Source organism: Trachymyrmex septentrionalis, unplaced genomic scaffold, assembly GCF_001594115.1.
Source record: "Trachymyrmex septentrionalis isolate Tsep2-gDNA-1 unplaced genomic scaffold, Tsep1.0 scaffold6, whole genome shotgun sequence".
In the NCBI taxonomy this organism is placed as follows: Eukaryota; Metazoa; Arthropoda; class Insecta; order Hymenoptera; family Formicidae; genus Trachymyrmex; species Trachymyrmex septentrionalis.
In genome coordinates, this window is record NW_017305778.1 from 1,054,911 (window position 1) to 1,073,128 (window position 18,218).

The 18,218-nt window shown below is 36.5% G+C and overlaps 1 protein-coding gene across 4 annotated transcripts in view; it reads left to right on the plus strand.

The window, feature by feature from the left end:
• LOC108752230 (LIM domain only protein 3-like) overlaps window positions 1–18,218 on the plus strand; it is an 81,893-nt gene that overhangs the window by 30,221 nt on the left and 33,454 nt on the right. The window contains exon 1 of one of the 4 annotated variants that reach the window (XM_018492915.1): window positions 14,190–14,326. The exons of the other annotated variants lie outside the window; for them this stretch is intronic. The gene's annotated coding sequence lies outside the window, so the exon portion shown is untranslated. Of the gene's footprint in view, window positions 1–14,189; window positions 14,327–18,218 lie in introns of those variants that run through there. 4 annotated transcript variants of the gene reach the window in all.

The window sequence follows — 18,218 nt, forward strand, 5'->3', positions numbered from 1 at the left end:
GGGAGGAGCCGGACAAGCGGCGAATGTACCAATCGGGATAAACCAGCATTTGCTGGCTGGGAAAGTGCTAGATTTCGTGGAACAAGAACCTAGTAGTTCCACAAGAACCCCACTTAACACATTTAAATATATATATGTTTGTGCCATTATAAAAGAAAACATACTGAAACGAGAGATGGAAACGTTACTGTTAAAAATACTGAATCGCAGCCTCTTTGTCAAATCAAATTAGACATTATTAGTACGGCATCTTGCAGTAAAAAAAGTGTATATTTGATTGAAAAGAGATAAGGTCATATATTGGCACATTTCAATTAGGTTGAATTGGACAATTAAAACCTTTTGTTTCATACTTTGAGTATCTCTCTCTCCTCTTAACCAATTAATGTATATTCATTTGAGGTCCAAAAAAGGTTTTAATTGTCTTCGTCAAGATTAGACATATTCCAGATACTAGATGATTCGAGAAATCGAATAAAACAAGTCCTACATGGTACACAATACATGGTCATAATAGCAAACTTTGAACAGCTGTAGCACTCAAGAAACTCATTTTACAAAGTTGTGCATATGGAACTTTTTAATCCTTTTTTTGTGCTCTATAATCCTAGCTAGGTCTCAATGCTGTTCAGCCGGGGCCCAAACTGGGCACAATCCTTTTCGTTATTATCGTAAAAATGAATGGAATTTACTGTAATTTAATTAAACAACTATAAATTAATAATTTATAGTCATCTTTTGAGACAATTATTTTATAAAATAGCATTCATACATTTCGCGAATTTGTAAGGTATTACGGACACTTTAAACAAGTAAGATGAAGAGTTAAATATTTCGAAAAGTACAGTTTCAAATTATCGCAATTCTTTTTTCCACTCATTGTCAGTATAATTGTTCGTGTTACATCAACGGCGAAGAGTTTTACAAAGAATACGTCTCATTCAGTTGACCTCATATTCGGAGGCAATATGAAAAATTGCAAACTGCGAATTGGCTCCTAGTAGATAATAACGAATGATACAATAAAACAAGGGAAAACTAGCCTTTAGAATTTCGCACGTTGTAATTCATCGGGCTAGTGCACTTTGTCTTATCATATCACTTTTGTGGAAAACACGAAATTAGCGCGTGTTCTAGCCTCCCGTCGCTCCGAAGAATCGAGAGGATAGTCAAAGAAGAAGGACACTACTAACGGCGGAATTTCCATAATTCCAGCTTACAGAAAACGACAGGTTTTAACGTTGATGTTCAGTTTGTAACGGGTGTATTATTTTAAGTGGTGCTGTCTCTGTATAATTCGAGATCCGCGGTGGCGCGGATGAGATGAAAGACGATGGAGAATGATGGTGAGAGGAGAAGGAAAGGGAGGGGGGGGGGAAGACAGAAAGACAGAAAGGGAGAGTAAGAGAATGTGCTAAAGAGAAAGAGAGAGGGAGAGAGAAGAGTGGAGAGGCTGAGGGTGTGGGAGAAGGTCGACGCGGTAATGGCATCGTCATGTCGCCAGCCTCAAGCTCCAGTGATCCTCAATCGCGCGAATTCGTTCACCGGATACGCGCCATGCGCAGGGACGCTTTACCCACGTGGAAGGAAAATTTTAGAGCGAGACAAGATTGTACTCGTCGCAAACTTCGCGCTTCCGACAACGCAGATTTAGAAATTTTAAGCTTTACGAGGACTCCTAAAGTTATTTGCTTCACCGATTATTTTTTAAATAAGTATTTTTCTAATTGCCTTTATATACGCAGATTTAAAAATCTTCTTCTCCACGTAACGTAGAGAGTCCAAACTGATCGACTTTAGACTAAAAATGAAAAAAGTTGGAAAATTATAATTTTGTTATCATCTTCTGACGTTGACTCGAAACAATATTTGCATTATATACAAGTTTTATACTTTGTACATATAAAACAATCTTGGTTTGGTAAAACAATTCTTCTTTAGATTACGGATTACATAAATAAAGTGTACAACTCAGTGTTGAGTTGTTAGAATTAGGCTTAGATACCTAATATGAAAGATTAGTTAGTTACAAAATTTGTATGCGTGCAATGTTGATGCTGTAATATTATATATGGTGATATATGTAATGATGTAATAATGATATGTAATCATACATATACATATATATAGGTCCTACTGAATCGGTGAAACAGATGATTTTATAATCCCTTTAAGTAGATATGTAGTTGGATGGGTGCTTAGAGCATCTCAAAGTTTTTATTTTTATTTTTTTTTAAGTACGTATAAAGTTAAATTGATATTATTTACATTCTTATGAAATAGAGGAATGTAAAAATAACGAACTTTGAGACTTCTGGATAATATTTTTTTTATTTACTCGAAACGAGGTTTTTAAGAATAACTGTGTGTAAGATGCTGTGGCCATCTACCTACTTGAAGTTACTTTATTATGAGTGGATTCTGTTGAAATAAACATGCATGAACACCATGTGATGTTCCGAGATCGACCGGTTCCCATAGTATTGATCGTCGTCTCGCCGGATACTGAGATCCCCTCGGTTTTTTCCCCCGTCTAATTATCCGCGTTCTACTTTGTGTATCCCGAGCCTACCGCCTCATTAATTTCGACGATTAAAATCGGGAGTTCGCGTGGCATTGTCCACGTGCAATTTCGTTGGAAAGAACTTCAAAATGTAGATGTACGATTCTTCTTAAATTCGGACGGAAATTCGGACTAAAAAAAAATAGTCAAATCGAGACCTCAGAAATTTTATTATGATATTTTTATATGATAATTTATTAATTTTTGTATCGTACAATATCATAGAGAGTCTCTCTCTGAGACTTAATTCTAATAATTTCCTAAGGCAATTAATTTTGCCAGACAATTTATCAGAAGTCAAAATACTTTTTTTTTATGCAATTTAAGTACAGCGAAATCGAATTCGATAAAAATAAAATTCGTCAGGGCGCCAGGATTGGACGGGCATTACAGCGAATGCGGATGAGAGAAATCGAGAACGTGAATCGTTCCGTGGAACCGCTTAGTCGCTCTTCCCCGATACCGCGGCGATGGTTAATTCAACGGAATTTACCGACGTTTGTGCGCGGCCTGAATAGCGTATAAATTTTACCAAGCGAGACGCATTACTTTCTATTGTGCTGTGTTGCAGTCGTCCTCGCGATACGAAAATCTCGTTCGACCTTTCATGATGATCGTCTCGTTTTGATATTGTTGCATATTGGCGAAGAGGTAAACGATGAGTTATGAACTGCGAAAAGCAATGATAAGCGGAAAATAAGCTTGTCCATTAATCACCAGCAATTTTGGGGGGGGGGGGAAAGTATTAAAGAGTAAGCATTTAGTAAAAAGAAAGAAGTGATAAAAAATTTTTCTCTATTATTATCGATAATATATTCAGATATATTTTTAAACAAAAGAAAATATTATTTTTAATAATCTTCTTATGTTATGTTTTCATTCAGATATGTTTAATATGCTTGTGTAATTATTGTGCATTGAGAGAAAAATTGCAATTATTACAATTTATTATTTTTTTATAGTCATTTTCGGTGCCAGCTATACATCTTTTTTAGTAGAAACTTTAAATATAATTATTATTATAACTAATTTATTTGTTATTGTAACAATAATAACTATAAAAACAGATTTAATTATAATTATTTTATCATGCAATTTTTTGTAGTATCAAATATCAAACACTTTTACCATAATATGTATCTACAATAATTTACTCAATACGTTAATATACACTCATTCTATTCTTTTCTAAATAGAGTTAAAGAAAAGTCGATTACGCAAATTTTCAGATATTATTTAATAAGCGAACTCATTCATTTTATCGTTCACATCTCACAAGTTCGTCGTTTATGTCGTTCATCAATATGCGCTCGATCCTCATCGGCGATGAGGCCGTGCAGAAAGCAAGGCCGGAATTTCAAAAATCCAGGGTGTCCGCGACGGTAGCCGGGTGAGTGTATTTAGCGATAACTGCCGCGATATTTAAGGAACGATCGGATCGCCGCTGATGACGCCCCCGTTAATACGAGGGACGGGGGACGGTAAAGAGAGATCGTACAGGGTGTGAGAGGGGACGAAAGGGAGGGTATGAGGACCGATAGACGTAGGCGCCGTCCAAGTTGCGCCGTTGATTGCACCACAAAGGGTGCAATTATGCGGCCCTTCAGCAATCACCGCGCATTCTGCCCGCCATTTGACCCCTCCGATTTCCCCTCTCCCAACCGTCTCCCTTCCCGTCAGGCTCTCAGCCCCTCAGCCCCTCAAGCCAGCCAACCCGATTTTGTTCTGCAATCCGTACGAGATATATCGCTCGACGAAGCGGAGGGCTATCGCGTCTTTTTATTTAAATGCACCCTGTCGACGTGTCGACGTGCACCGGCCGACCTGAATGCAATCCGCGGGCGTCGATGTGATTTAACCCACTGTCGTGTTGGCGCCGTCGCGAAGAAATCTGTTAATGAGCGATTGTCGCGCTTCCGAGATCGGGGATGAAAGGTGTGCCTGGCTGAAAATTGGGCCGTGCTCAATAGAGGCCTACAATTATCGCGCTTTCTTTCGTCTATGAATTTCGTGCACACTACATATATTGTACATACATATATATACTTATAATTGCTGTTGATTTTTCCACAGAGTAGAAACTTGATTGAAATCCACCTTCGTCAGAACCTTTGTAATACACAAATCAAATTAAACATTTCAATCAGCAATGAGATAAAGTGAAACTTTTTCAGCTGATATAATTTTTATATATTAAATAACAGTTTAATATTATGTTTTAGGAGTTTATAATTCCTAACTTTATTATTACAAATGTCATCATCATTTTTAGAGTAACAATCGAATAATACAAAAAATCGTGTCACCTGTCAAAAAATCATACTCAAATATCTTAATTCGAATTATAATTTTTCGTACTTGACTATACGCGAAAGATACTTAAGACAAGTATTTAACGACGCTGTAGAGCGTCTTTCCGGTTACGGTTTCTCCGTCGTATACACATAATACTCTGTTACGGCGACGTGACTTTGACTCGCGCTGTTGGCGTACGAGACTGACGTAAAGAGCAAAAAGCAAAGAAGAAAACGAAAACAGGCCGTGAGAGAGAAATCCAAGGGGCCGGGACGAAGAGGATACCGCGGGAGATATGTTCCAGATGTTTTCTCCGGTTCTGAGCAAGTTCAGAGTCAAGTTGCCAGACCGCGGTCCCATGGCATGACCAACGTAGGCAGGAAGTGCCGCATTAAAGTCATTAATCCGCGTGCTTTTGTGCTCTCTTTTCGTTTCGCACGTTATCTTGATTTAGCTTCAATTATCATTAGCCCTTAACAATCTAAACTTTTTTGAAACTCTTCTAGATCTATTTATATAATATATTATAATAATAATAATAATAATAATAATAATAAATGAAGTGTACATAGCTGTAAAATTTGTGGTAAATTTGATATATTTCACGTGTCCCAAACGATTCGCTCAAACTTGCGTTAGTTTAATACAAAATGAATCTATTAGAAAGTAACACAAATATTATGTAAAAAATTAACACAAAAAACGTAACACTGACATAATCTGTAAGCAATCGTATTTCTTCAATATTTATAATATATTAAAACATATTTTTTATTTACTTATTTAGAATTATTTAAAAACAAACATTTTTATGTTATTTACAAATTGTGTTATTTTAACATTAAGAAATATCAATTTAACACAAAATATTCAAGTAACATAATTACATTATGTTAAATTAAAACTCATTGTCAAATATGTTACTTAAATATTTAATGCAAAATTTTAAAAAGGAAACTTTTGAGTGGACAGTTTCTATACAAATATAAAATATAAGATACGAGAAATGTTTTATTGAAAATAATAGAGAACAGCATCTCAAAAAGCATCAGCAATAACATTGCTTGCGAGTCTAGATTATTGATATATCTAATGTAAAGCTAAGAAAAATACACTAAAGAAAGATAGAAGTTTTTTAAGAAATTGAAAAATATAATTTTATATATGTAATGGTGACGCTTATGTACCAATACTGAACTATGATAAATTACTTCTATAAATTAAATTTTAGATATAATGAATATCAGTAAATAATAATAAGAATGATTATAATACGTAAATACATACATATATAAACATATATAAGGGATCATATGAATCAGCAAAAAGAGAACTACGTTCTAAAATATTTTTAATGTATTTTGCTGAGAGATATAAATGTTTGACGAACACGTATGTATATATGATAATTTTTTAATATATTTATTAATTCAATATATTGTCGCCTGGCAATGTTAAATGATGTACAGTTAACGGATAATACAAACTGGTAATACAAAAATAATAACGATTTATAATTAATATCAATTGTTGTATAAATTAATTTCTCTTGGAATATAATACTGTCATTCTTTGATAATGTCATGTTAAATATTAAATAAATGCACATTATTTTTAACGGATCATTAATTTGTTAACATAATAACTAATAATCGTTTAATTATTAAATATGATCACGCTGGATTTATTATTGCGAGCATTTCTCGTGCCATTTGGCGTTAATTTTTAAATATTTTAAACAAGCTCTTATTGCTGATTTTTTATACTATATTTTATATTTTAAATAGGAGAAGGGAAAATGGTTGAGACATGTTGTAGGTGTACTGAAAGGTGAGACATTTGCAGTAGAGCGTGCGAGCAAATCGAAGGAAATAGGCGAGACAGAACGGAAAATGCGGATGTAGCCGCGGCTTAAAGTAAATTTTGAAAACGGCTTCGACGGTCCTCGACGGAAATCTTTCCCTGCGGTCCGCTTCCGTAATCCAGGGACATTAATTTGTCGGCGGTGGTAAACTTACGAGCGCCAGCCGTAACGTTTCCCCCGGGGGACTTCTTGTATTTTCTCAGAGGTTGGTCCCGGGAGGGCGGGACTTGCGTTCTGACAAAATTTTACGGTCCCGTACGACCGGCGTCGCGCAGAATCCGCCTGAAAATATCGTTTCAATAAGTGCCGAAACGTTCCAGTCGTTTGCGTCGCTCGATCCGGGTTTCGAAGGTCGCGTTTAAATATTTAGGTCAATTTAGGTCATCAAGCAGCACGTGGATACAATGAAAATTAAGTATCAATGTGAAAAAGCAATTTGGCAATTTTTATTTGCGTTCCATTTTTCGAAAATTAATAAAATTTACAATTGAAGGAATTGTATGTGCGTACTGCAACATTGTGTTAATCCACATTTTGTAAATACGGAGTAAATAAATTCTAAAATTACCTCTGATCGGCATTCGCGACTCCAATGGACATTTTCTTCAACCACGTTGAAAAATTGTTTATAATAAATGTTTCTCACAGCCTCACATAATTTTAAGTTATGTAATATGATTTTTTGGATTTTGACCTAGTAAAAAAATCGCTCAATTACGTTAACTTTAAACAAAGATTACATTAATTTTCTAACAAAGTAACTTATGAAAGATCTTTCTAAAAATTTTCAGAGTCGTTGAATTCGATTTTTGTGTTTCAGAATTTTAAAATTCAAATTTCAAAAAACTAATTTCATTATCGTGAAACTCGATTTTAGGTTATTAATATCTCTGAGTTTGAATGTATGTATAGTCTGAAAATATCAAATTTCAAAAGGATAGTAATCACTATGAGGAAGGATCTAGTGTCACAGAGTTCATAATCAGAGTTTGAAAGTGAGTTTGGAAATCAGTACTAACTATTTATGTATCACTGATGAGCTTCAAATAAAGCGAAACTGAAAACTTGATGATTACTTCGCAATTGAAAACTCACTAAAATCGAGTTTTACGATAATCAAATTTTTAAAAAATTTTATTTACCATATTGAATCTATCATTTTTAATCTTTAATTTTTTACCTCAGATTCGAATAAAATATTATTGAATTATTTCATAAGCCAAGTTTCATAAAAATTAAACGAGCAATTAAAATAAAAGAGGGAACGTCTTTAAAGGAGTGAATCATTAAATGAACAAATACTTAAGGATCTCTCTTTGCTATTTATAATAGTATTTTAGCCCATTGCTCTCCCAAAGAGCTGTGCGTATGTCTAAAGTTTGTGCGCGTATTATGTTGGCAATAGGTTAATATCGCACACAGATAATACTAATGTAATTATGATAATGCTATTACGTTTATTATCATCTGATCGTAAGCGTCATTATGTCTCTCGCAGCCGCCGTTTCCACAGCGTATCATCCGACGCCGTAAAACACTAAACGCAAACGTTTGCGGAGAGGTTGATTATCATAAGCGCGAAACGAAGATCTTACGTTTTATGTGGCAAATATGCTTTAACGATTATCTAAGCGTGCCGGCACTGTATACGATGTTCCAACGGGTTAAAAGTGAAACTTAATCGATCGGTGCTCTTGCTGTTCGTTCATATCGTATTGAAAATCAACTGTTGTGTTTATAAAATTTGCATGTCGAGTGCAAATAATTACAACTTTGTCAAAGATAAAAGTGAAGAATATTAGTTGTGGCAAGAAATATATTCCCCTTTCATATGGAACTTTTTTATAAAGTAAACGTTTTTTAATACATAGCAAAAAAACTTTTCATAATTGTGTTGAAAACGGTCCACTCAAATCTTTGTAAAAACTTTTGTGTTGAATTTTTCAACATATTTCAGTATTAATTTAACATAATGTCACTATTGGAGTGAGATTCATTCCAAAAAAGGAAGATGAGATTTCTTTCTTTTAGAATAAATCTCACTAAAAAAAAAAAGAGTGAAAATCTGCCACTCTTATTCAAGAGTGCAAAAATTTTCCAGTCTTTTTCAATAGTGGTAATATTTTAATTCTTTTGAAATGAGAGTTCACTCCAAGAAAATTAGAGAGTACTAAAAAAAATATCTGTATGCTGTCATGTTATTTACAAATTATATCAGTATTATCTTTTTTATTTATCTTCTTAAACAATATCTACTTGTGTTACCGTTTAACATATTCAACTTGTGTTAAATTTCAATCTTCCAACGAAAAATTGTAGTGTATACATTAAATATATTTAAAATGTTACATTAAAATAATATATTCTTTTGTAAACGTTTCAGTTTTCAAATAATATTTGCGATTTCTCAAATGAAAAATTAGGAAATATATGTAAAATAATTTTTTCAATTTCGAGAGATATTGCGAACAATTACAATATTGTAAAAGAAGTTTGCAATATGAAATCTATAGGTCGGGAAAATTTGTATTACGAGAAGGACTGAAATTGGCATTAAAAATGTGATATTGAGATCGCAGACATGCTTTTGACGCAATTAACTTACTCGTCACGCCTCATGGGAATCGCAAGTAACCCGATAGTTGGACCTTAATCGAGAGCTCTAACAATAAGTTTGCCGGGACCGGCAAATCGGGGAACCGGCGTCAAATCTCGCGGCCGTCTTGCTTCTTCGGAGGGACGTGGACGGCGTTTAGCGTTGAACGGTCGCGTATCAGTGCTGTCGGTGGCAGAGATCCGAAGGTAGGTAGCGGGGTCGGCGAGTGAGTGCGGGGCCCCGGGGGTGGAACGGGCGGTTATTGCCTGTTGGGTGATTTATCTAGTAATACTAGCCGACAGGCCGCGAGCTCGGGGCAACGGGGGCGAACCCGTGGGTTTCTAACCCCCTACCCGCGGGGCGGCCAACCGCCGGCACTGGTGGAAATTAAAAACTCACTTTATTACACGTCTCATTCTGCACCCTCCTCGGCCCACCTCTTCGACCGCTTCCACCCTCGATCCTTCTGCACGGCCTCTCTTCTCTTTGCCATCACCTCCTCCTCTGCCACGTCGTGCCACCTCATGCGTACTCTTTTTCTCCTCTCTTCGCCCCTCCGTTTTCCACTCATCATATTCCGCCGCTCTGGCGGCGCCTCGTTCGCGCGGACCGACTTAATATGAGGCCGGCTATACCTGATGGAACGAATATTATTAAAGTTCGCCTGCACGCGAAACCGTTGAAATATCGCCGACCACCCTCTTCCTCTTCCTTCGATCCCCTTCGTACCACTGGGCTTCCCCGTCGACCTTTCGGTCCTCACTATGGAGGGCTTGGGCATCGTTTATTCGCCCTTTCTCTTTGCTGACAATTTTCATCTAACTTGTGCTGAACCAAGTAACGTTTAAATCGCAGATGTTGATTTACAATAAGAACGGTTTTGCTGAGTACCAAAAAATTTACCAGATTTTTAAATAATTTTATTGGATCATCAAAATAACTATGTACGCGTAAAATGCTTAGCGTGATACGCAATACTGCGAAAAGTTTTGACAGCCTAGGGATCAGTTTAAGTATCTTATATAATTATTTTCTCTCTAAATCTGAATCAATGGATAATCACTGATATCAGTGCTAAGTATGCCGTTGATAATCAGTGAATTAAATATGAGTTCCCTAATCTAGTCAATCTTTATTATGTGATCTAACTAACCTTGTTTTAGCGCTTAAATTCAATGAATACGATATTGGAAGATTAAAATTAACGTGCAAATGTCAGTATTTTAGTTATATAGTGCTCAAACATTCTTCCTTTTTTAGAACTTCCTCTTTTTTTTTAACTTCAGTGCTAAGTGTGCCACTGGGTAATTAGTGACTATCCGCTGATTCAGATTTAGAGAGTTGATGGTCCAACAAAGTTGTTTTCAGATTTGTATTTAGTTAAATTTTTAAATACTTTGACAAAACTGTTCTTTCCTTAAAAATAAATATTATACAAAAATATAGTGTGACAGATTCCATCCAATAATGTTCGTTGTTATCAAACTTCGTATTGAAATATTTAATGATTTAATAATTGAGTTTCAATCTGCTGCGTTTCCGAGAGAACGCAACTAAAGATTTCTAGCTTGATCTATACAGAAAGAACGATTTTGCTGAAGTATTTATTTAACATTTATCAAAAATATCTACTCTCTAAAACTGAATCAATTATTTCATTGACTACACTTATAATTGATGTAATCATCCGCAAATATTTACTGTTTTTCAATAACAATACACCAATTCTCTTACTTTAGAGCTTATGATTTCTGCAAATTGAATCTGAAATCACTGATTTACTGTTACAAAATATCTAAAAATGTAAAGAAATACAGATAAAAATAATTTTATTGGACTATCAAAATAATGATGTAGAACGATATCAAAATGATTGCTAAACTTTCAAAATTTTCTGCAACATTGCACTAAAAAAAACGGTTTTGCTGAAGCTAACTGCTAGAATATAAAAATGTTTTGCAGCATTACTCATATTCATCGTGCTTGAATTTCCTAAAAATTATTTTGATGGTTCAACAAAATTATTTTCAAATCTCTATCTAGCTAAACTTTTAGATATTTCAGCAAAATCGTTATTTCTATGTAAAATTTAAAAAATGCAACAAAACAAAAACATATTTTTTGAATGTGAAAAAAATAATTGTACTCTTCGAAAGCCATGCTGCCTTTTAGTTTCATATTTCTCTGAAATTTAAAAGCGACAAACTAATACTCTCTTTCTGTACATAATTTTTTCATTAAAACGGTTAAACCTACAAGTATAATATTTGTTAAATGTTTGAACCGCGAAAATCTTCAGGTTGCGCTAATTGGATATACGATTTCCTGTGCGGGAAGGTGAACGTGTGTGCGCGTGCACGCGATGGACAGACGTTTATGGGGCTCTCGATGACATGGCCGTCGGTATCCGGCTCGTTTTATTAATGTCAATAAGGCAATTATTGCCGGCGGACGGTGTGGGTCGGGGTATCTCGTTCATACCGCCGGCGCGGCGTGGAGAGTTACCTGTCTCGGCTGCCGATGGCTTCGAGCATGCGTTTAATCCTGCATACGTCGCGCCGGTGAAAGCGAGCGGGATTACTCGCCCGTTTCGACACCGATAATCGGGCACGATGAACATTCTGGATTGATCGATCGATCAATCAACTGATTCAGAAATTCGTAATCGCGCCCGCACATTTAGATCTGCCGAAGTAATCGATTTCGCAACCGCATCGCATTACGAATTTAACTCCCACCGAGGTTAGGTTCTGCTAATGACCCTTGATGTTGCTCCCTCACGATCGATAGGACGATAATTATCGCGACATTACGGCACTTGTATCAGGAAGGAACATTTTATCCATCTGTACTGGTTTCCTTTTTCCCCCGTAACTGAACGTAGAGAACATAGAGCAAGGTAACGCCGAGTACATCGGTACTTGAACGCTCGCGCGTCACTCGGCGCAGTCGCTGAACGGGGGATCTGAGGAGGTTGAGGGAGTATAATATAGGAAAGAGGGCTTTCCCTAGTCTCTCTCGCGCGGACTAAGCAATATCCATCCACCCACATGCTTGCTCGCCTGTCTGTCTGCCTGGCTTTTCGGTGCCGTCGCCGTGTACAGGCGCGCGCGCGTCCAACAATTTATTCATTACTGTCTCGCAAATACCCTCGATGCGCGCTCCATTATTCCGCATTTCGCGATTCGCACTCGCGCAAACGGATTCCAGGGTAAGGGCGCATCGTATTTCGCTCCCTCTTCCCCGGCTAGCGGCTGCCGGTAGGGAATAGGAAAAGTTTTACGTCAGTCTGGAGAGATTGACACATGTATCTTGTAACCCGTTGTTCCCGTCGTGCACGATGTGCGAGATGCCGCAAGTCTATGCGATTCGGAGATTCGTAGGGGATCGCCGATGGTATACCGCGGATAAGAATCCGACCGAAGATACGAGCGAAAGGCAGATACTTGACGAGTATGTAATCGCGTGAGTGCTCGTATACTCTCGCAAGTAATGCATTAGCCGGTAAGTGATTGCCGGAAGGACAGGCTGCTTGCGAACCGAAGCTTACATTTGAACAGTCATACTTATCCTTCAGGGGGCTACTCGTTTATTCCTCGCTTATTCTTCGTTCATTTTTCATAATAAAATAAATAAAAATAAATAAATGAGACAATATATCCATATATTAGTATTGTAACCAAGGAAAGAGACAATATCCACGTACATTAGTGCTGTAATCGAGAAAGGAGTGATGTTTTTAATGGAGAAAGAAATTTTTGAAAAATATTTTTATCTTACAGATTCATTTGTTTTATAATACTGGAAAAAGTCTGATTGCATAAATGGAATTCCGCACGAAGGGAATTTTTTTTTAGTTTACTGGAAATATGGTAGTTGTGATACAATACAATATTTTAATAAACGTTAATTTTGAGATATTATTTTATTCTTTAAATTTTATAGATTAAACTAGTATAAAAAACAACCGTGTCTCTTAGATTTTTGTATTTAAAAAAGAAGAATACAATCAGTTCCAGACAGCTGTAACAGGTCCGTTGAATAGTGAATATTTTACTATATGTTTACTTTTTCGTCGTATATATAAATTACTTTGCATATTAGAAAGAAAAGAACGCTGAAGTATTTAATTTCATTAGAGAGAGATATAGTTATATAATAATAATAATTTTGTAAGACCATCAAAATGATTATGTAAAACGTTCAAATTGAAATCGAAACTACTAACACTATAATATTAAAACTTTTACAGCATTGCTCATCATTTTTATACTGACAATCAGAAAAATGATTTGAGTATACTCCATTACTTTTTATCCTTATTTTGTTATGTCCTTATTATGAATGTTTTATGGCAGTAACAATAACACTAGAATTGGAAAAGTCAATCGTTACTTGTAATAGACTGGAAAATTCACTCGTTACTGAAAAAGTAAGCCATTATTTGTAACAAGTTATTTGTAACGAATAAAATAACACGATGCGTTATAACGCATCTTTTAACAAATTATTTTTACTACTCGTTAGTAAATAACACGTAACTGTGACAAGTTACTTTACAAAGTGATTTTCTCAATCTTAGCGCAATCTTAGCATTTAATCAGTTATCGTTAGTTAAAAAATACATCATTATCAAATCGTTATTATAAAAAATAAAAGAAACGATATTACTATATTTCCATTCCTTGATTATACCAACAAGATGTATATGATTGAATTATTTTGATAAAACTAAGCAAAATTTTGTATTTAAATTATCTTAATAGAATTTGATATTTTAGAACGTTTGATTTAATTATATGTGGATTTAATTAGTATTTTCCAGGATGAATTTATAAAACTTTTAGTTACATTCAATATAGATATTCCCCGAAAGCACGTAAGACAACCGCAAGATAGACGCAGCAGAAGCCTCGTAATTCAAAATCATACACGATAAGATAAAAGCCACAACATTATGAGATTCTTCAGCTTCAATATTAGGTCATCTTCAATATTAAAGATGAAAGTAAGTAAAAGATATCTTGATAATACAATTTTTAATTCTATAAAATTTATTTAGGAATCTGATAATTTGGAAGTTATATGTGCTAAAATGTATTAATGTATTGTACCTAACGATACTTGAGACATATTAGAAACTACACCAAACACACCAAAACTTGTGTGGAATTATGTGCATATTAATTGTCGCAACGATTAGAGTTCGATCATCAAGAATCGATCAACAGGAAATTTAACAGGAAAGAAAGAATTAATCATGCTCATCTGATAATTTCTATGAGAATTCTGATTCGTTTATTTTTGCCGAACAGACATACTAGATGAATCTGTATTTTCAGTTAATGCAACCGGATCTTTTTTTCAATCAATTTTATTTTAATGATTCGACAAAATTATTTTCAGATCTGTATCTATGTAAATTTTTAGATACTTCAGCAAATTCTTTCCTTATAAGAATAGCTTAGAGAATACTCTTTGTGCAGTAATATGCGATATACAATGAAAAAAATATAAGCTATGGTATTCATCTAGATGAAACATCATGGATAATATACGATCAATCATTCATATCATGTTTTTTATCGCTTTTGTGGTATATATCGCATACTGAAAAAAAAAAGTATCATGAATAAGTTTGTTAATATCCACGGGGAATGATCAAGTATTAATCCGTTGCTCGAGATGTATCGGAGCTGGCGCGACGGTGAGACGACAATTTTGCAGAAACGTAGAATTTCGAAGGATTTTACTATTCGAAAAGTACTGCCGGCACGGGAATATCTCGGCAGAGACGCGGTAGAGCTATCCGGGAAGTCTCAAGGATGGCCCGTAGTGCCTTGAGCGCATAGCAACTCCAAAGACATATGTCGGTTCGGGGCAGCGAAGGCCCGCGGAGGCCCGGCGCGGAGGGAGTAAAAATTTCACAGAGTGAATAAATCAGGGGACGCGCCGCGGTGGAGCAGCGCTCTTAGTTTAAGTACATCTGGCACCAGCATCCCTCTCGCCCTTCCGCGTTCGACTCGCTCTTCTCTCATTCTCTCGTCTCTTTCTGCCGTACTCTATCACGAATAATGCGCGAGCAACGGCGATCCTGTCCTGCATTTCTTGCGCGTGCACGCCATTTCGCGAGCAATAAGACCGTCCGCAGCCGTTTCTTGTGCGAAGCGGTAAATACCTTCAACTGGATAGGAAGAATCGTATCGCTCCAGGAAACCGAAGATTTCAATTTCACTTGAGTGCAGATTAATAAAGTGGCGGTATTGAAATTGATGGAATTATATTTAATTTCGGCGCGAATTAAAAATTGACAAACTACGCTTTTATTATGAGCAGTCAAAGTCAAAATTCCTCCTTCTATTTCATTCCGCGATAATTCCGTAACAAAAATTTATAGGGAAAACTTTAAACCTTTAACCGTTGAAAAATCAAAAATTTTCCCAAGTTTTTTTGGGTACGTGACAGGTTCGCAAAGTGAGAAGAAAATTTCCCCATCTTGTCCAGCTCGTACTTTTCTTTAAGTCCGCGTGTTCACACAGTAGTATACATTGTTTGTGCACAGTGCTTCAATATTGGAACATGGTCTCGTATGAAATTCGTGTGCGGTTCGCCTTCGTCGATTCCTCAGAAACGCTGGGCCGTCCTTTATGTCGAAGAACAGGATTGATCTTTTAAATTGCGTGTTTACGGTCTAGTGCAATATATTATATATATATATATGTGTGTGTATATGTAAAAGGAAGGAGGATGCGAGAAGAGAAAAAGAGAGAAAGAGGGAGATTGGAAGCAAGCGAATTTGCTACAAAGCAATGTGTGTAGATCGCGACGTGTCAGTGAGGGAGTTGGAAAGGCGGGTGGAGTGGAGAAGGTCATTCGGGAGGATGGCGGCTCATCTTGTAATGGACTCAGAAGACAGGCGAGTCGGCTAATGGAGCCCTGCTTTTCCAGAAAAGCTCTTAGTATCCGCGCCGTGCGCGAGCGTCGATGCTGTCGGGCTGCGTCACTCCAAATCCGCAGCATCCCCAGCGGTTATTTCCGCGCGCGCAGGTGCGAAGGACAGGCGAGCACAGATTTAGAATATTTCCCCTTCCCAAATGCTACGACGTACAGTTTCTCAAGACTTTCGTAAAAAGTTGAACACATCGGACACGCCGCGCGAATATCGATGTTGATTGAATAATTATTGCAGAATTGCAAAGTATGCCATTTAAAATTCTCGACTCTAAAGTGACTTTCTGTTTTATTTGCATTATACATGGTTCTGCTGTAGGCTAAAAATTTAGCCAGACACAGGTCTGAACACAATTTCGTGAAAATCATCAAAATAATTACGTACCAATCTCAAGCAACGATTGCATAAAGTTGTGTTATTCTAATAACTTTTGAGTGTCCTACATAATTATTTTGATCGTCCAATAAAATTCTTATCAAATCTATAGGTATCTACCTAAATTTTAGATACTTCAGTAAAAACAATTCTTCTTGCGTATATAAAAATTTCTATCTCATTATTATGGGACACATTGCTCCTGTACTTCAAAAGTGATTTAGCTACAAAAGTTTCCTAGAAAAGGAAAAAAATTATTTTTCACAAAACTTGATAGAAAATTGACTAATCAAGTAATATTTACAAAAAGAATATATTCTTTATATAATCAAATGTTACTTTTGCCATTTTCGTTTCACAACCCTCAAAAATTCACTCTCTTTTAGTTATGACAATTTTAACGATTTTTTTTTAATCTCACCCTTTTTGAGTCGTAATGATTTTTTAAAGAAATTAGGTCAGTTTTTTAAATTGATAAGGTAATTTGTTTAACTCATTCATGATAATAACTCGAAATCATATCATTTTAGCTGTGTCACTTTTAAAGTAAAGAAGCGATATATTTTAGTGATTTTTTTTTATCTTATATACAGTCCGAATTGAGAGAAACGAAGCTCTTTTCGAAGAGCTATTATTTCTTATTGCAATCGTATACGGCATGAAGCATTGTAACTTACGCGCGTGTGTCGCCTTCTTCAAGTTCGACGCGGAATTTATCGTCGCGCCGGCGCGACGCGGCGCGTCGCGTCGTTAAATGCTTTTTCGCAAGATAAGGGAATCGCGAGCGCGGTCGGCGAGAGTGCCGCTTAGTTTAATACACGTAACGCTACTTTCCGCCCGCTTTTTCTATCAAATGCTCCGCGTCGAGCTCCAACGGGGTTCGAAGTAGTATAAGTCGTGGACAAAGTAGACGGCGTACAGAAAACCTCCATTAAAGTCCGTAGAAGTGATTAGTACGCTCCCCATTCCTCTTTCCCATCCTGCCCTACCTCCCACTCCACTCTTGCCCTTCGTCCTACACAAACACATACTTCCTCTCCTCCACACACACGCGCACACACACACAAGTGCATGCGAGATGCCCCCGTCCCTCCCGACACCTTCCTTCTCTCACTTTTCGCCTCACCTCTTGCAATTTCAGGACTCTCTCGCATTTCGCTTTCTCTTCCTTCGTGCGGCGAACGGCAGGCTTTGGAAACGCGCATCTCGCGATACTCGTGGGAGAACTATTATCGAACATCGTATAGCGATTTTGGATTTGCGACGGTATACAAGGATGCTGCGAGCGTTGCGCGCTCTTTCTGTCGACTAGGGATTCCCCGGTGAATCTGAAGTATACCAGTCTGATAAAAATCAGAGCGCCGCATCGTTTCTCCTTTGCGTGGCCTCTCAATTTTCTCAATATTAAATGCACCTCGGTAAGCCGGCGTGCATTTTTAATTTACGGCATTCAATAACGCGGTAATTAAGTCGCCAATTAAATTTCTGTTAAAGGGCACCTGAGATTAATTGAAGTTTTGAAAAAAAATGAAGTTTTATTACCTATTTACACTTGCGAAACTTATTCGCTGTA